Source organism: Polyodon spathula, chromosome 16, assembly GCF_017654505.1.
Source record: "Polyodon spathula isolate WHYD16114869_AA chromosome 16, ASM1765450v1, whole genome shotgun sequence".
NCBI classification, from domain to species: domain Eukaryota; kingdom Metazoa; phylum Chordata; class Actinopteri; order Acipenseriformes; family Polyodontidae; genus Polyodon; species Polyodon spathula.
In genome coordinates this window covers 2705596-2726317 of record NC_054549.1, presented here as the reverse complement: position 1 = coordinate 2726317, position 20722 = coordinate 2705596, and the positions used below count along the sequence as shown (strand labels likewise).

At 38.2% G+C, this 20722-nt stretch overlaps 1 protein-coding gene across 1 annotated transcript in view; it reads right to left on the bottom strand.

Moving 5' to 3' along the window:
• Positions 1 to 15054, bottom strand: part of LOC121328203 (forkhead box protein J3-like) — a 74795-nt gene extending 59741 nt beyond the window's left edge. Inside the window, exon 1 of the mRNA XM_041272751.1 lies at positions 14811 to 15054. The gene's annotated coding sequence lies outside the window, so the exon portion shown is untranslated. The remainder of the gene's footprint in view (positions 1 to 14810) is intronic.
• Between the last annotated feature and the right edge of the window lie 5668 nt (positions 15055 to 20722).

Genomic DNA, 20722 nt, shown 5'->3' with positions numbered 1-20722 from the left:
AATAGAATGTGGGGTTGGTGATGTGTCAGGAGGAAGCCACGGCTGTTTCACAGTGCATGCCAGCAGCATCAGAGCTTCCTCTTAGCTCACAGCCATACAGCACTTTCTGAACCTCCAGAAAATATACTGTAAGCAAGAGATGACAGACTGACTTATTTATCCACCTACACAGCTTCTATTACACTGGTTAATTTCCAAGAACACTAAACTGATATCATATTGAACACTGCCCCATTTTCAGTGTGGCATTACTGTTCAATACTGTCCCAAAATAATTTACTGTCAGACCTTTGACAGCTTTGTATGGGTGCAGTTTTCTTAACAAATGTATTGTTTAGATTCACTCTGTATCAGTCATCGCATTCCAATGACTTTATAAACCTCAGAATTAAAAGCATCTCTGTGGTTTCAATTGTGCTCTCAGAATCATGTCTTACCTCCAAGTGTAAATATTAACCAGTCCCCCTCAATACACTGGCTCGAGAGGGTGTAAAAACAGAACAGACCCACTACAGGAAAGTCTGCAAGGGAACTGGGTAATGGTAATACTGTACAGGAGCTTGAATTCTGATGTTTCATACCCATTCAAAGTAGTTCTTTAAGTATGAAACCAAGATCTTATACCAATGCCTTGAATATGGACAGTAGGGATCCAGAACATTTAGTCGGTGCAGTAATCGATTTTCCTGTACTAAAACTTCCATGCTTTAAAATGTACAGCATAGCATGTACTGTAGTACATGCCACCCAAGCAAGCATTTCTTTGTTTGTTGGGATTCTGATGTCAATTTCATTTGCCCTTTCAATGAACACACATAGATCTCTCCAACAGCATTCTATGTCAAATCAAATGTTATTGAAACGCATGCCAGATTCACTTAAGTTTCTTTTATAAATTTCAATGAAATAAACCACAAATGATGGAACCATGCAAACTGTCTACTGGCCACTGCTGTAAAGTACTTGAAGGAAATACAAGACGGTCAAATGCATTATACCCATGTTGGACAAGCACAGCCTTGACACAGAATCCATCAAGGAACTCTAATTTTCAACTAGTCAGTGACAACAATGACCAGCAATCTTAGGCTTACGTGACTTTTCTACAGAAATGCAGTGTGCATTACACTGCTGTCTCAGAGTTACACCTGCTCCAGACACCCCCATCCTGCAACTTATTATCACTTTGCCGTCTAGCCCACGTTTCTGCTCCTATTTGGGATCTTAATCCAGCAGAATGCAATTCCAGAAAAAAAAAAAAATAATAAGCCAGGCAGCCTGAAGTAAATCTTCAAAAGTTGAATTAGACAATTTAAACATTGTGCACAGATAATCTATTTAAGGGAGTTTAAACCTTAATTATCACAACCACTTGCAGAATTCCCATGGGATGCAATACAGCTTGATATTAGTCACAATTCTAAACCTTCTATTAATTCTATGTGGTAGCACCATAACATATCTATACATTTCCAGTGGACGATTTACCTGAACACCCAAGCGCCAGGTAAAATAAAACAGGTGCTTTAGAATTGATCAGTTTAAACTGTGTTCTGCTGCTGAAAGGGGAACAGCAGGAATCAGAATGAATAATCAATACAGCTGTAAATCTTTTACACATTCAACACCCAGTTATTACATTACACTTGGTTTTAACGGCTTCAACAGCCTGCATTTCTTTACAGCAGCATGGTTTGGATCATAGGTCAGTTCTGGACTAGCAAAGCAGGGTTCTTACTACATAATTGCCACTGATTCTTACCTGTTGGGACTTCAAAAAATAATTTTAAAAAAGTGTATTTTATAATAAGATACCATTATGCTCATACAGGGACCTGTTAAAATTTGTATTGAGGAAATCTGTGTTCGTCAGAGTTTGTTTAATGTGAACTGACTGTATATTTATTTATACATAAAAATACAAAGGAACAGAAAAGGCAAGTTTATTTTCCCTCTACCTCTTATGTTGTGTGCTTTGTGAGGAGTATTAAAACAACAAAGAGAAAATCGTGTAGAGTTTAGTGTAGAATGTACAACATTACATTGGGTTTAAATTTGAATCTCAAGTTCTCTGTTATGTGTATGAGACAAACACAACAAATCGGGGTTATTCTCCTCAGCGGCTATATTTTAATTTGCTGAGTAACTGGAGTTATGACTTGACTACCGATAAAATCAATGCATTATATTGCATGTGGACTGTCTCTACATTCACTGTCTGTACTACGGATGCAACAGTTATGATTTTACCAAACCAAAATTTGCATAAAATTCCAAACCGAATGATAGATAAAAGCCAAATTCGAACTGCAACTGACAAGACTTACCTAATTGCCCTCAACAGGGAAAACCACAGCTTCAAACTTAGTCTGGGTGTTCACATGAATAGGGCCGTTTTCTTTTTAGGTTTGTTGATGAAAGGTGATGGTGCCAATGCCAGTGCTGCAGAAACAGAGCCTGAGTCTGTCATGTCCATTAAAAAGAAAATAATGATGCTAAACTTTAAAAACAGACAAATGCAAAAGTACTGAAAGAAAACAGTGTTAGTTGAGGTCCCAAACCATTGTGAAACTGGAAAAAGCAGGATACTGCTGACAAATATCTGGAAGCTGCTTAAATTAGATGCTTCTGTGAGCAGGTAAGCTTATTTTTTCAGTTTTAATCTTTAATTTCGATTTTGCCAAAAAACTATTTGATGTCAAAACACAGAGGAGACATTTAATAAAAAAAAACAAAAAAAAAACAACCGATCATAAACAACATGAATCCCTAGTCTGTACAGTTACATTGTAACTTCACTTTTTTATTCTATTTAGTACTGTCAGTGTAGCATCACGTAGTACAGTTTACAATTCTAATTCATACAAATTAAACAATAAACACATTTCATACACATAAACCACATGAAGTGAATGGGCAAGCTAGCATCAGAAAAAAAATAAAATTACACAGGACAGGAGACACCCAGCTTAACATTCATTGGTGGTGTTTAAAGTTACAGTTTCATATTAAACAGTTTCATATTAAAAATAGCTCCTTTAAAAAGAGGACCCTGGGGACCCCAACTTTCCCCACGTTTTCATGGATTTCTCAAAAGCATTACATCTGTTACGCTGGAGCTGGTTCAAGGTTGAAACCGTGCTTTATACATCAGCGAGATTAATAAGCAAGTAAAGCTTTCCTGGTACCATGCTGAAAGGCCTTCTAATGATCGGTGATTGAATGTATCTTTCCATTAAAGTAACATTCAAATAAATCAGTCCAAAACAGAGCCCTGCTAAAAACAGGCTTTAAAGACAAGCTTGGGCTACATTTGTTTTACATTTTAAAATAAATCATACAATGAGAAAGGTAGTTAATACTTATAAAATATTTAGAAGAAATTAGTCCAACATTCTACATCATTACCAACTTTTGATGTAAAAAAGAAAAAAATGAATGTAATACTGCCACAACCAAAATTGTCAAGCTTTCTAAAAAAACATAATACTACTGTACATTTCTGCTTTTCTAGATTGACAGTCATGGTAATAATGCATATAGTACATCTCAAAATATACTCAAAGCGGAACGTTCCAATGTGCCTATACCTACTGCCCTCATGCCATGGGACTTTTTTGATCACTACATATCGACTAAGAAAGCAAAAAGGTTTGTATTGCACTGCCATTACAATGCCCCCCCCCCTTACTTCTGTTATCCAACATAATCAAGAAGCGGTATCTTAGTGAACTGTATATTTAAGAAATGTGATCAATGCAAAGGAAGCACTAATCATGCCAGAGGAAATATGAGTCACTAACACCATGCCAGGCTTCTCAAGAACCCAACAAGTCATTTTGAAATAAACACCAGAAAGTGACCAGAATCATGCAAGTTAAAATCTAAATGCGCTACTTTAGTGAAGCAGTGAATGAAAATAATAATTGTATTGGTTACTCCTTGACAGATAAGTATTTCCTTGTACTTGGAGACGGGCCTCATTTTTGGCTTCAAACTGGGATATTCTGAATCATGAACGGAACCTTCCCCTACCAAAAAATGTAAAAATGTACAGAATTTATTGGGTTTATAATGAGAACTTTGGAAGCAAATACCATATTTGCTGTTGCACTAAAGTGGAATTCAGACTAGAAGCATAATGTAACCTTTTCAGGACCATTTCAGAATTGCTGTATCTTACTTAGGCTTGTTCCTGTGTGTTTGCCTTTATTTTATATTGCACTAGGTAACACGTTAAAAGTAGAATATCGCAGGAGTAAATAATAGGCTATGTAAGCCTTACTTTACCCCAGTGAATTAACTACAAAACAAAGGATGCAAAACAGCAGTTCAAGTAACATTGTTTTGTTTATTCCTGAAATATTAAAAATTTTAACTTTAAACACTTCAAATAAAACAAAACGTGGAAATGGCATTGTAAATGAAAGGGGAAAAAAACTCACAATTTTGGTAACAAAGTCGCAACAAAAAATATATAATACATACAATCTATATAAAAATCACTACACAACATTTCCAGCAAGTGGGGCACCGTTTAAGCGAGTCATTTCAGAATGATGTGCTTGCCTTTTTTCTGTCACATGAGATTGTGGATTCTGACTTGCTCTATAGCAGCACAAGGCTTTTTTGACCCAGATGGCTTTCCATAAAGATCACTACATGTGCGTGTGCATAATCCGGTTTGTTTACTTTTTACTATCTAAAACTTTTAAATACAGGCTTGAGCTGCTGTGTTGATCCTGTTTTTTTTTTTTTTTGTTTTTTAATTATATATTAATCTCACATATCGCACAGAGCTCATTTTCATTTGCCATTTTTCAAAATAAATGTAAATAAGTGCAAGGTATTTTTGTCATTTCTAGCGAATACAAACAACTGATTTTTGTATCTGAATACATGTCAAAAAATATTCATTCAAATATTCAGATATTTGTCAGCACTAAAAATGGTTCTTTTCACAAAACATGTATTTTAATACAATGGCCATGGTGCTTCAGTAAAGAGCTGACAAACAAAATGATTAAATGATCATACTGTATCTGCCCAAAACCTTCTGAATTACCAGGAGCTGGTTACCATGCCTACTGTAAAATAAACAGTCTACTGGTAGTTGTCTTTATTTTATTTTTTTAAACAATACACTGATAGTGATAACCAATCCAGCCTGTCCTGACCAGGTCTTTATTCCAATCATGTTCTTAACTGTACCAATTAAATCCCACCAAAGCTTTAAAGTAATTAACTGCTTCTACATAGAGTAGTTTCCTGTGCCTGGTGCTAAGAGTTATGGTAGAGTAACTCATCATTGTGCTAACAGTGTTACACTTACCAACTGCAAAATAACAATAATGCTGACACCATTTTACTCTGACTGCCTACTTTCAAATACGTTACAAAAAAAAAAAAAACTGGAAAATGTAAAGTTAGAACTTGAACACCGAGGTCCGTGCGCCTCATTGACTGGAGGTTTCATGGGCATGTTTCTTGGCAGCATTATATCATTAGGTGCAATCCACTAGAAAGCCACTGAATATGCACTTTAAAAGAAACAGATTTTCTGAGCATTTTATTTTCACACTGTCCCGAAATAAACGGATTAATCATTAATTCATCATTAAATCTACCCAACCAAATATTTACAGATTATATTTTTCTGTACCACCCTTAAATGATATGATACTATAAAATCAGAGGAAAAATCAACGAGAGCATTTTAACACATGCAAGAAGACAAACGCCTTCCAACCACATACACAAATAAAAGTACCCCACCCACACACGCAAACACCCCCGACCATCGAACCCCAAAACAAACACCTCTGCCCCCTCCACACACACACACACACACCCACCCCCACTAGTAACCAGCATTGCATCATGCAGCACTGACTGAATCCCACATCCAGCAAGATCCAGCAAGAAGCCTTCTTTAAAAATTCATTAATTTACAGCCAAAATAGACTGAAGTATCCAACTGATCAAAACTAAAAACTTTTTTTTAAATTAATATTAATAATCAACTAGCTCCCAAAAGACCAATGCCGTTTGCCTGAAAGCACTGCAATGGCTGTTCAGATTGTAGATCTCACCAAAGTTTTCGTACATTGTGTTGAATGTGCTCCGTGCGCTACCATTGCTGGTAGTGTCATGTGAGTTGTTCAGTGTGTTCATACGTAAATAAATCTTGTTTGCCTGCGGGGGGCGTATCAACTTCAATCTCCTGCCGGTCACTCAGCAGTGAATGCACACGCCCACACGGCAGACAGGTAACTCTGTCATAAGCATTAACACCCTGTATTTTTCTAACCAAGGGATTAAGGGGAGCTCCCTAATAAAAACTGAATCTCAAAACAATAATTGTGTGAATATAGTAATTGTTATTGTTGTGTATAATGGTATTTAAAACAGGATTAATTTATCAGACGTTTTACATATCCGCCCTTAGTTTGGTCCCATCGCAGTCGGACACGTGACGATTACTGCAATAAAAATATGTAAGTGCTTCAGTACAATAGTCCTTGTACAGTATCCATTTGCAACCAAGGTCAGTGTTCTCTCTTCACAATTCTGTCATTAGGAGCCATATACAACATGCTACTGTATTTCTGTTCCACATTACAGTGAGAATGCAAGTAGAACTGAATTGGGATTATGGTGCAAATAAGAGCTATGACCACATCACCGAGTTTTTACAGTAGAACGGTATGAGAGGGTGCACTGTACCATGCAGCACAGGTATAGCTGCGTCTGTGCTCAGTTCCACTAAAGCACTGAAATGAGCGACCTTGACAGCCAATTATAACACATTTCAAAACCACTCATTCTCTGACTTTTCAAATAAAATGACTTCTGTTAAACACTGAAGGGGATTCACATATGACTGTAAATAAGATTCAAATTTGAATCATTAATGTCTTTCCACCAGATCTCAGGGGCATAATTCCGTGCAAAATCATCACGATTAAAGCAGGTCTGCACTGTAGCTGATTTTTATTCTTGCTTTCTGAGGAATGAGTTGGAAATACAGATATACCAAATACTAAAACATTCTTATTACCACTTATTTGACCAATCTACTAGATGCAGATTTGAATTTATGTTTGTGATTGCTGGGTTCTTAAAAGGATGAACTGCAAAGTAATTGTAATATATTCTGTAAATATTATAAAATACAGAGCTGAGAAAAATGTGTATTGATAATTTAAATAAAAGGTTAGGCAATGAATTGACCTGCAGGTAATCATTGATTTTATTAATGTAAATACTTTAAGGGCAATTTTCTATTTCAGGTAGTCAAGAGAAACTTTAAGACGTTGTTAAGAGTCGTAAGTGCAAACAGCTTCTAATACTTTATAAAATGTAGTTTAGTATTTTACTAATTACACCGTGTAACAATTTTTTTTTTTTTTGTTCCTGGGTAGTAAGTGTTATTTCCTAATTGCTTATATCTCAAAAGTATAGAAAATGGCTATTATTCCCCACAAACTTTGCTTTTGTGACCAGCACAGGTACATTTCAAAATATCACTAGAATTTGTGTCTTTGTTCACATAAAGTCAGAAAAAAACAACATATGAATCCAAATTAACATGTATTTATACTAAAGTAATACAAAAATGATTACAAAAGATTTAGAAGCGAGTAGTTTTTCGAGATTTACGATTATACTGTAAATTTACAGTATAATCGTAAATCTCGAAAAACTACTCGCTTCTAAATCTTTTGTAGTCAGTCCATATTCAGTGGATTGTGTAGTTCCTCCAGAAAAATGTGATGCCGCAATTGCAGAATTAGCCCGCTTGCAGAATTGTCAATTCATAGCAGAAAAACTGAAACATCAGTGTGCATTGTGATGTAGTGAACAGTTTTGTTCAGGTTGACTGATATGACATTCTAAACGACTGCATCACTGTCAGTCTGGGGGATTCTGGAGAAGTTAAACTACTGCTGAAATGAGAATAAATAAAAAGTGTAGAGCGCGATTACTGTGATTTCAAATGTCAACTTTACTTACCAAAGTGTATAAAACATGTAAATACACAGTTCTATTTTCAGACTGCACTTAAAAAAAAAATGCCTTAAAACATTTTAACAAATCACTGCTGCAGAATTAGATCAATTCTTCGCAGAAAATACATTTTTCTTTTTGAAGATTTTAGGAAATTTGGGCTGTGAACTGGCATGTTGGCCATTACTGCTGATTTCACAATTATGAATCATTGCAGAATACTGCACACTGTTTTGAAATCCAAAACAGTAATGAACAGTGAGGTTGCAATTGAAAATAAATCTTTTTTTTCAACTTAAAGACACTAAATTCTTGAGGAATGCTCCAGATTTGCAATTTATATGTGAGTTCAGGAACTCTTAGAAAACATGGTGTTCCAACTCCAGAAAAGTCAGGAAAATATAATTTACAGTTTATTGCATGCATGCATGCATTGAACTGAATACAGACAGAAATGAAAAACGTGACAAAGTACATAAATTAGCTTGAGTTTTCCCCTAAAATACGTTACAATATGTAGATCACACAACTTCAGCAAATACTTATCGTTGTGCATGTGCAGTTATAAATGGAATGCAGAGTAAAACTACAATTGTTCTATTTAAACTGCAGTTTTATTTGGGCCGAGTTCCCCCTGCTATGTACAGTAAATATGGACTGGAAAGGAGGCGTATAGTGGAAAACTATGGCCCTTGAGGGAAGAACTACAGTCACCAACAGGGGACTATAACGCCCAAAGCCACAGTACGAACTCTGCAGCTTGCATTTTAACTGGCTCAAAATTAGGTGCTCATATTACACCAGTTCTTGCACCTCTGCATTGGCTGCCAGTCAAGAGCAGAACAGATTTTAAAATTTTACTGCTAACTTATAGGGCTCTAAATTGCTTGGACTCAAATTACATCTCTGATTTGTTAACGAGTACAATCTTTGCTCTGCGAATTTGGGTCTTATGGATTCCAAAGGCTAGGCTTTGGATGGCGGACAGGGATTTTTGTTGTACTACTACTATTATTATTATTATTATTATTATTATTATTATTATAGAAACTACAAAATGATATCACAAGAGTATCTCATGTTCAATTTTGAAATGTCAAATTTTTCATTTTTTTATAGTTTTTCATTAAGTACATGGAAAACTACAAAGCAATATGTAAAAATTTTTTAATTTAAAACAAAAGTAGCATATGTTTTCCATTGTGTGCAGCACTGAATCCAGGCTGAGCTGCAGCAGCCTGCAGCTTTGCAGTTTTCTGATCAAAATGTTTCTGCCGAAGCGGCTAGCTTCAAGATGAAATCTCTCCTACTGATATTTTCCCTGTGCATTCCTTGTACAAAACAAATGAATTGATGGCTGCCAGATCCAGAAGAGATAACAACAGGCTTGTATATAAAAAAAGAATATTGTAGGTTATATTCAAAATAAAAACATGTATTGTAAAAGTGGTTCTTGGTGGGCGGGACTATAACTTCCTTATTTTTTGTGATCCTGCCTTTGAAACGCCGTCAGGGTATTTAGTACATATATCTAAGAAAAGTCATAAATGGACAACCGCATAACTTTCACTTTAAAATTGAAAACCTCAAACCGTCAAAATGACTGCTGTGGCGGTTCTAGTGTTAAACCCCACAATTTTCTGTATTGGATTTTTTTTTTTTTTTTTTTCATTTTCCAAACAACTGAATATGGCTGCAGTTAGATTTTCTGCATTACAGCATCCAAGTATTTATGTTAGGTTCAAAAACTCAGAGTGAACTTGCTTCAGCATTTACAAAACAATGTTAAATAATAAGCTAACTCGTGTCACTTTGGGCAGTGCTTTCATCACACAGTCAGTGCACAAGCGGTAGATCTACTGCTGATTTCAGGGTTTAGCTGAAAAGCCAGTCGCCAAATTTATCATTGTTTCTGGCAATAATTTATGCATGCACTACAGTGCAGTTTTTTTGGCAATTTCTGGCAATTTCTTTTTTGTGGCAATTTCTTTAAAGACGTTACCTGTTGTAAACTGTAACATCTTTTGCCAAACTGTAGTGTAGGCAGGACAGACCATTATGTTGGTCTTTTTGGTCCAAGTTCACAAATGCTGACTTACATCTGACCCTCTTTTCTTTTGCTTCTCTTACAAACACCTCCTTTTCTGCTGCAGATATGTTTAATATTTTCATCACCTGTTTACACCATTTCAGGACATGAAGTTAAGGTCATGAAGGGCAAGGCAACGTTGCCTTCATTGGGCGTGAATATTCAGGGGCACCAAGGCAGATCTAGGGTCAAAAAGACAAAACATAAATCCAACCCAAGGGTACCAAGGCAATTTCATACTCATTCATAAAACAGAAAAGAATACAGAGAGCCTATTATGTTGATGAAATCTGAATTCAAACAAACAAAAATCAATGTTTTATGAGTGATTCACACAGTAATTGTTACAAAAATTAAATACGGGTAACTTTTCCATTGTAAAAATAAAAGGAAAACATCAGGGTAATTTTTTAAATTTTTTTTTTTTTTTTTACTAAACTCGGTCACACACCACTGACTAATACATAGATTACACTAGAGCAGGGGTCTCCAACCCTGGCCCTGGAGAGCCCCTATCCGCAGGTTTTCTAGGTGTCTTTACATCATCACTGGCTAAGGATCTGGAACCTGTTAATCTTGACTAATTACACCGATAATTGGTTCAATTAAGTAACAGAGATTGGCTGAAACAAAAACCAGCAGCCAGAGTAGCTCTCCAGGACCAGGGTTGGAGACCCCTGGACTTGAGGCTAAAATACAGCCTTATTGATAAAACAGCACAAATAAGCAATGTCTGTGAAGGGAAAGTTTAAAAAAAGTTAGATTTTCAGGTAAACTGGCTGAAGATTTACACATGGCTGGAGTTTAATAACGATAGCGGTCAAGTGAGTTGTTGGGTCTGCAGTATGCAGTCTGCGCAACTCTAGTTAGCTAACCACTGTTACAAAACCTGTACAAACAACGCTGCTTTGGAGAAAAAACAAAACAAAACAAAAAAAACTTGAAAGAGAAGCTTCCGTCAGGCAATGGAGAGTGCTCTGCATCACAATGATGAACAGCTGGACGTACATAATGTTAGGCATTTACATTTGACAGACTTTATATAGTTTCACAGTTCTTGAAATTTACAGTTGCAAAGGATTTACAGTTTTGTTATGTTGCATTGCTGGATACTCAGGGAAAAAAAAAGGTATGCTGTTTTTAAGTATACACTTACTAGCTCCTTTTGTGAAAGCACACATTTTACTAGTTAAAAAGAAGGCAACCTTTGCCGTAAGTTTTTTCAATTTGAGAGGCATTGCAGCAAGCAGCTTCGGCACTGTGGTAATTGCCATTGGTGCCACCCGTTATTTCGCACCCTGCCATTTCTCGACATGACCTCTGGTCACTGCAGATTTTAATTCCTTCATTACATTCCACCCCTAGACCATTCAAAAACAAAATATTCATTTTCCCCAAGCACAAAATGAAAACTATCTTTTTTTAAGTTTTGGTACAGCTATCTACGGAGGGGATCTGATACTGGACTGCCAAATTGACTGCTTTATTATTATTACTTAAACTGCATATGAGGGAAACAGTACTGCTTCAAAAAATACAAACAGTTGTACAATGGCAATTATTTTTAATTTGGAGGAAACCTATATAGATAGATAAATATACACAGTGCTTCTCCATTATAATGCAACTTGTTACAGTGCAGAATCCGTTATAACACACACAGGTCCTGGATCCCATTTACCCCATAATGCAATGTGCCTTGCAAACATTAGGTGAACGTTCCAGATATACGGTACAAAGCATGGGAGATAGCAAAAAACTAAAATCATTCCCTGTTAAAATGAAACTCGATTTAGTGGACAGAGTAAGAAAGGGTGAAACTTGAGCAGCAGTTTCAAAATATATAAAATGTTGCAGAATCTACACTGCATGAATGGCTAAAAGACGAAGAAAAGGTTTTTTTTGATAAGACTGACTCTTGGAAAAAAAAATGCGCTGCACTAAAGGACGAGACAAGCTGCTGTGTGAATGTGCTGCTATGAGAGTGCAAGGCTGCTTGTTGGTTTTGGTGCGGCTCAGGCTAACAGGGGCTGGGGATAATCGTCCTAATAAACCGTGGATTCTAGTACCTGCAAACTGTGTGTGTCTCCCTCCTTCATTTTGCAGCATACGCTACAATATTAATTTGACTTGTGGGCACTGTAAATCATTTCTGGAACAAAAGTGCCAATATTCGTTATAAGGTGAAACACAAATTCATGGTCTCCTAATTAAGGACCCCGACAACCACATTATTACGCAGTAGAGCTGCGCATATATGTGTGTGTCATATATATATATATATATATATACACACACACATATATATATATATATATATACACACATATATATATATATATATATTTATGTATATATATAATATATATATTTCACTAACATTTGTCTAATTTCAGTTAATCCTTGAAAATACGTTGTTCCTTCTTGGTCCATTTTCAGTCCAGCTACATGTTACATAACCAGAATGCTCAGAGAGGGTGGTTATTCACATAAGTTTATAAGCTTGACCTGCGAACAAATAAAAAAATAAAAAAAATGGATGGAAATGTATCAACTTTCTTTTTGTTCGGATCAAGAACATTTATGCGATAACCATTTTTTTAAACTTGTGACGTCATTATGTACAGCTGTTTGTTCCTAGAATCGAGTTTGATGGAAACCTGTTTTTGATTGATAAGGTTTGAATATATTTTTATGCCAAAATTTGCAAATTCGCTAGAAATGTGTTCCGTCTTATTGATGGAAATAGCTATTGTTTGCCTTCAATAATAAGTGAATCTGTAAAACTCTCACCTTGTTCTATTATTAAACTGGGGTCAGTTGCATCAACACTCTAATCAAATGCACAACCAGACTACACAAAGCTCAAAGATCATCCAAATACTGTACTACATTTTTTATTTTATTTTATTATTCCTTTACCTACTTATGCCTGAATGTGTTGTTTTTAGTTTTTTTTTTTTTATACCCACCTCCAGCTTCAGGCCCTGGATACAATACTTGGATCAATTCCACCACCAGAACACAAAGTTATAGCAATCCAAGTTCAAACAGATTTGATCTCAAATCTCTCATTTAAAATAACTTTTAAAACAGTCCCAGTTACAGATGGAATAGAGGCAAAACTTAGAAATAAACTGGGAAATTATTTTATTGCTTAGTGCTGTGAAGGAATGATGACCACAGCGAGCAGTCCACTGTGACTCGACCTGTAGTTCAGCCTGGAGCTTGACATACAAAGGCCTGACAGAGGGGAATTGCAGCCCATTATCAACATAGAAAAGGAAGCTTTCAATTTATAACTTAACTGGCCATGGTGCTTTTAGTCTCAGAGTAATTAAATAAACAAACAAAACAAAACACTGAAGAAAATTGATTCACCTTATGCTAATGAATGTAAATGTGTCTTGAGAGGTCTGGAACAAATTGCTATTCAAATCCAGTTACATTACCACTTACCTAGTTTCACTCTTGAAACAATCTGTCACGTAATGCCACATGTACTCTTCTTACTCAATGCAATAGCAGTGTGTGCAGAGCTGGATCTAAATGGTTTTGCAATGTGCCCTACAATGTATATTACATGTCTTGTAATACACCACGCAATACCATGCACTGTGCCTGCACAATCATCCTGCTACACACGAACTGCGGTTACACCCCGTTCTCTTGAAAATGACACATTAACTTACTTCCCAATAGTGTGATTTATTCGATGGTAAGTGGAGCAACTGGACATTTCCATTGCACGTTATGTGTTCCCCAGGTAACATGGTTCTGGGTACAGTTGCAGGCAATTTTATATTTGCACTGAAAATTGCGACAATCGGCGTTTCCAATACTGAAGACACACAGACGCTGCGCACAGCAGCTGTCAAAGTTCCTGAAAGATTTTCTTTACGCGCTCACGTTTATTGTTCAAAATTGAAAGTATCAGATGAAAAAACAACAATAATACCTTTATTAAAAAACGTCACACTGGAAAGAAAACACAATATTTGAAACGCGACATCTTCAAGCTTGGGCTAATTACCAGACATTAGGATTCTGCAATACACCCCAGTACTAGACTAGCTTTCCAGGAGTAAAAATGCAGCACATGGACAATGCTGTGATCTCGTCATTATACCCACATTTTTGACAAACGTATTCTATAACATTTCATGAACGCTCAACACCCCGGTAGCAAATGTCTAGATTTTAGCGATAGCTGGTGTACCCAAATGTGCAATGACAGACAGCACCATTTCACTAATAACAAAACTGAAAAAAAAACAAGTAAATAAATAAAGCCCCATTTCCGAACCCAAACGGTTTTCTTTTCAAACAAAAAATAATAAAAGTCTACTTTTATAGTCAGCAAAAAAAAAAAAAAATCATCTCCTTAGGAAAGCAACCCTCGGGATCGAGTAGTGGCAGTCGATTTATGGTAATCAATCTTACATATCCAAAATAATGCTGCTAACTTGCTTGTTTCTGCCACAGCGCACGTTAAGCCAGCCTCCCAGCTCCTGCGCCCCAGACCGGGGTACATCCCCCAAGGCTCCCCCTGTCAAGTCTCAGACAGAGACAGCAGAGCAGGGGGGACCAATCAGGGCCTGTCAGCTCCCCTCCATCCCCGGGACTCGCGTACAAACCTCCACCCCAATAGTGGCGTTCTCTTGCCAGGCCTCGCTTCAACTCCCATCCCCGTGTTCTCCCTGCTACTCACCCGGGTTGGTGGTGCTGGACCGGTCCGGGTACGTATTGGAACAACAGTCCACCCCCCTCCACCGCTACTTTGTCTTCTTCTTTGCCCTGGGGAATGGGCTCTGCTCCCCCCGCTGTATAGTTTTTGGTGTTTGTCCCGGGTCAGACCCGCTCTGCCCCTACCGGTGTGTCGGTCAGTGCTTTCCCTCGGCTTCCCCACCTTCTCCCGTCCGCTTTCCACTCGGCAGCAAACATCCGGGAACCGCTCGCTCAGACACCCGGAACTACTTCCAGAGCCAGCCGGAGCACGTCGCAGATCACTCCACACTGCGCACGCACTCAGAGAAGGGATCCACATTCGCGCAATTAACTAGCTCCGTCACTTTGTATAGCGCAGAAGACAAAAAAAAAAAAAAGCAGCGGAGCGGTCGCTTCGTGCAAGGACACGCACAACATGTAGGTTTAACACTGACGTTTTAGCTGGATGTATCGGTTCATCTTAGTGGGCGTAACGGTTTTAAAACAGACGAAGTAATTGTAGGGTTTGATTGCAGCGCACATCCACACACTTGTTTTTTGGAAGCCTGGTGACTCCACTGCTCGTTTTCAACTGTGCCACTGCTAAGCCTGTCCATTTGGGGCAATGATTAATAAAAATGGTTAAAATTCTATTTCGAATCAATAAAAGAAAAAAGAAAACAACAACAGTGGTTCATTTAAAATGATATAATTCAACTTCAATTATTAACGCATTAGCGACTCATAGGTTGATGTTTATCTCCCAGTAGTGCTACATGTATTTTGCGGGTTGTGCAATGACTGCCGTGAGTCTGCCGGTTTTAATGTCAATTTTCGGGTCACTTGGGTGGTCTGTGCACGTTGTGAGACCCTTCAGTACTACTGGTCAGGAAATGAGATATCACAATTTGGGCTAGAGCGTGTACAATAACTCCAAAGCTATTCAAGATTTCAATGCATTCCGCTTTAAATCAATAGCAGATTTTTTGTCTGGCATTTCCCATTTTGTTGCTCCAATTTCTTTTGTGGGGAAGCAAAGAACAGATCCAGGTTTGGGGTGGTTGAAGTCTCAGAGCACAGCTGCATGATGAAATTGAAAGCATTCCTTTTCTACAAGTTGTAATGTGCGGATGACTAGTTTGGCCTTTGATCTCATTTTTCTCCAAGAAGGAAACGTCTTATTGTGAAGTTTTCCTGTGAAGGCCCATCCTTGCCTTAATGCTGGTTTCATTTTGTTGCTCAAAAACTGAATTGAAATGTGCCTTATTGGACACCAGAGTAACAGCAAGCATTAATATTGTGGCACAGCCTTCAGAGAGTATTCTGGAATAATCTATAATCTGCTGTGCACATGTTCAAAAGGGCTATTCCCTTAACATTGCCACTGCAAGCAAAAGGCAGACCAACCCTATATTGATAAAAAAAAATATTTGTGGCCCTTGTATATAAGCAATGTGTGAATCTACCCTGCCTCCCTGTGCCAGCAGTGTGTGACTCTACCCTGCTTCACTGTGTCAGCAGTGTGTGAATGGCTGTGTGCTCGCCTGCAATGCTCACGTCACTGTCAGGCTTTCACTGGCTCCAGAGTCAGCAGGGCAACCACCAGGCCAATCTCAGCAGCTGCTACACCTGCTACTGAGGGGAGAACAGAGGTGTTTGTTCTGTGTTTTGTTTCAACTTTTTATTTTCGCCCTTGTGCCAGTTGATCTGTTGCTGGATTTGTTCCTGTGCTTCACTGCAGCTTCCTCTCCGAGTCTCTAATATCTGCTGGTAACATCTTTGACCACAGCACTATCCTGCCACATGCCAGTTTCTTTAAAACAAAAAGCAACACGATCCCTCCATCCCCTAATAACCTTTGACGCACGGCTAGGATTGGCCATAGTACTTCTTGCAGAGAAAGTTGATTTAGTTGTAATGGCAGAATGTTGTGCCAGTCAGTGAATATACATTCTGGAAAAAAATATTTATAGAAAAAAACAACTTGAATGTGATTTTGCTTCTGAGAGGCAACTTGTCAGTATTGTTTTCTAGCTTGTTTTTGTGCCAATGGTTGCATTTAGCCATGGTGTGCCAATATATAATAAATTCAGTAGCTATTGAACATTGCACCAGCCTAATTGTGTGTATTTACAATTAGGAATCAAGAACTTGCCCCCTCGTGCTAAAAAATAAAGTCTTGCATTAATCTAGTTTATTTGGGGTGGATCTAGCAGCAGCCTGTGATTGCATCCAGATAACGTGAGTGGCGACTGAGTGGCATTTCAACATCAGCTGTCCTCTGTCTCTCCTGCTTTGTCAGTGGAGACCCACAACGCCCTTTCACAACATGAAACAATCTCTTTCTTCTTTAATGCATGTCTGTAATGCTCAGTTATTTCACATGTAAAGAGCACTTCTCAGTGAAATGCTTTAGGGTCTCTTTCTGCTCATTTATTGGAGAAACAAAAGGAGAAAGCAAGAAACACAGACATTAGAGAGAAATACATATGAGCTGCAATGTGAAACAAACAGAGAAACTGCACACAGATATGTATTGATGGATCACACATAGCTATAGAATAATCTGTCTTCAAACCATTGGTTGATTTCAGATAAAAAGCTGCAAGATGCATCTGGAATATATATATGAACATCGTTATATTCCAGTATATTGTGCAATATAGAAATCAAATGTCTCAGAGACCTTGACAAGAAGCACATGTTCTCTCTTTGGTTGTGCCTCCAGACAAATAACAATACCACAAGGCTGCATAGGAGGTTGGAGCAATATATACGGAACCAATTGTGATGGCTATTGTTTCCTGTTCAGAGGTTCCTAGTTATGAAACAAAACACAGTGTGACACAGTTGAGTTACTAGGAAAATGGTTGCTGTTCTAGGACGACTTGCTGTACATAATTAAAGTTATTCTTTGCAGTCAGAAGTTTCTGTTGACTTGTTAACTGTATTAGCCCCATAAGCTTGACATCATCATGAATGAATTAAAATGCTGTTCTGTGGTTGTTTTTAATTTATGTATATTTCACATGAGGGCTGATAAATCTGCCTCTGATCTGTAGTGAACGTTTCTGGTGCACGCATCGTTAATCCCTTGTGGCCGGTGAAAGGGACAAGCTGGCATGTGAAGTGAGGCAAGGCGACTGTGACAGTTTCCATCGGTCTGCCACAAACCCATAGTGACTGGGCCTGTCTGAAGCTGTAAGGGTTCCTGGACTGACATGATATGAAAAGAACAAGCAGAGATCTTGTTAAAAGACGATCTGTCTGGGCTCCTGAGTGCTGCAATTTCTAACTGCCTAGTGGAATGTCCGGTTGAGCAGCAATCTTTTCTGGTAGCCCACAGTTTGTACACCGTGGAGAGGACAACTTTCGCTGTTGGTTAGGAATACAGGGAGGGGAGAACTGGTTTGCCATCAGAAGATAAGGGAGCTGTTTGTAATCCAACTTGAAGAAGTGTCTGAAGAAGATGATGTGCAGATGACACAAACCGAGCCTGGAATAGCTGAAGTCCATCTACATCAGACTGAAGGGGTTGTTTTGGTGGGAGGGTGCTTCTAATCTTGATTCTTTCTTGAGTGAGGAGCAGCGTTCCAAGCTGAAGCAGCTTTTGGACAAGTATCAGGGTGCTGCTCATGAAGAGGATTATGGACGGACAGGCACTGTTCAACACCAGGTATGGACTGGAGACGCTGCCCCAGTATGGGAAAGATATCGATGGATACCGACCAGTCTTTTTGGGGAGATAAGGACCTGATTTCAGAGTATGCTAGAGTCCAGGGTAGTTAGGGAAAGTTATAGTCCTTGTTAAGAAAAATGCTGAGACTTTGTGATTTTGTGTCGGTTATCACAAGTTAAATAGAGGAATCCTTGACCTCTCTGAAGAAAGCTTTTTGGTTCTTGCTAGTCCAAGTGTATATGTGTTTTACAATCTCTACTACCAGCTGGGGCCATGTATACTCCAACCATCACCTCCACACCACCATTAAATACAGGAGTTCAGCATCCTCTCCCTTTGCTTGTGATGGGAATGGATCTCTATTTGAAATATGCCAGGAATGTGTTTCAGGAGCCCACGTGCACACACGCACACATATGCTGTCTACAACCATTTCAATTAAACATATGGGAAGAGATGTGTGCACAGTGGAAACTGTAAAGGCTATTTTGCTACATAATTGAATAAGACAGAGAAGTGACACAGACAGTTTTCGTTATGTGTATGTTGAATGTAATATATTGTGGGACAGTGATTTTATTGTGATTGTTCGATGTGTAATCCCCAAAATAGCCACTAGAGGGGACTCTGGTGCAGCATTTGGTCAGGATTGCTGAAGCAGTGTAACGTAAAAGGGAAATGCAAGGTAAACAAGTTATATGTCAAAAATGTGTAATATGCACACACACACACACACACAAAAAAAGAAATATTTCAATAATTTAGGAAAAGTATTGTGATTTCTTTGCTTGGATTGTATGTGTCGATTTGGAATATGGAGATCAAAGAGATGGAATTGCTTCTGTTTCCTTTTTAATCACTTCATGTGCTGTGGTTTAAACTCCACCCAATGGGCTCCAGATCATGTGACCTACAGCACAGATACCAGGATGTAGTTAATGTACTCTTGCAAAAAGGAAACCAAAGTCGATTGCAGAACTCAAAGCTGTATGTGTTGAAGAATGGGCAAACATATCTCCGGGAAGATGCCAGGAACTGGTTTCAAAATACAAAAAAAGACTGCAAGCTTTAAAAGAAGTGTGGGCACACAAAATACTAATGCAAGGGTGCCCAGGTGTTTTTGTCAAAGTACAAAATTCGTTTTTGCATGTTATTTAGCCTTTATGTAATAATTTGTTGTTTTATTTTGTAACTGAATCTCTAATTTATATCTTTCAGTTGAACAATTTGAAATGCTAGAAATCACTTTCTTAGTGGATTTTTTTCATTTTTTTAACTGTCCAAATACTTTTGTCTGTGATTGTATAATCACCCAACAAAACACAAGAACCCACTATTTAAAGATGCTTCTTTAGGGAAAAACACTTGACCCTTGTACTGTGTATTATACATGGTTCAGTGTAATAGGACTTTAGGGTTAATAATGGTTGCACACTTGCAGCACATTCAAATATGACAACACTCCATTGGAATTCGTATGAATTTCATGTTACCAGTATTGTGCTACTGCCACGCTTCTTAATTCCACACTACACTGCTGCCCTTCACTTCTGATCATTAAGCACAGCTTGCTTTGCATAGCCCTGCACTGGGATCTGTCAGCACTAATCTAGTGAGAGCTTCTCATGATACCATCCTTCAAGACACTGAAGTGCTCTGCACCAGTTTATTGGTGCTGTGACTGAGGATTGCATTGCTGAGTCCAGAATCTGATTGCACTGGGACCTGGAAGCGCCCAGGGTGTCCATCCTCTTAGTGGAAGATGAATCGTTCTGGAGTGAAACTCATTCCCGCTGGAATCCCATTGAAGCTGCATTACTGCCCAGCAGAGAGAGAGCGAAGCAGGTTATACACTGGAAATGTCCCACAGCACCTCTTCAGCTATCACCCACTCATAGCACCACAATCAGCCAGGGGGAATCAGAAAAGGCTTCTTGGGTCTTACCAGAGGAAAGATATCCACCATTAGAAGGATATCCACCACAAGGCTTACTGCTTCATTGTTACACACATTGTTATTCTGTAAAACTCTCTGTTTGTCAAGCTTCCATTTCACATTTGCACACTGCATTTGCCTAGGACTAGGTCATAACATTTCATATCTGCAGTGTATCTTCCTACGTCATTACATTTCATATCTGCAGTCTATCTGCCTACGTCATTACATTTCACATCTGCAGAATGTATCTGCCTACGTCATTAAAAACCACAGGGTGTGCGGATGAAAAGAGTTCTAA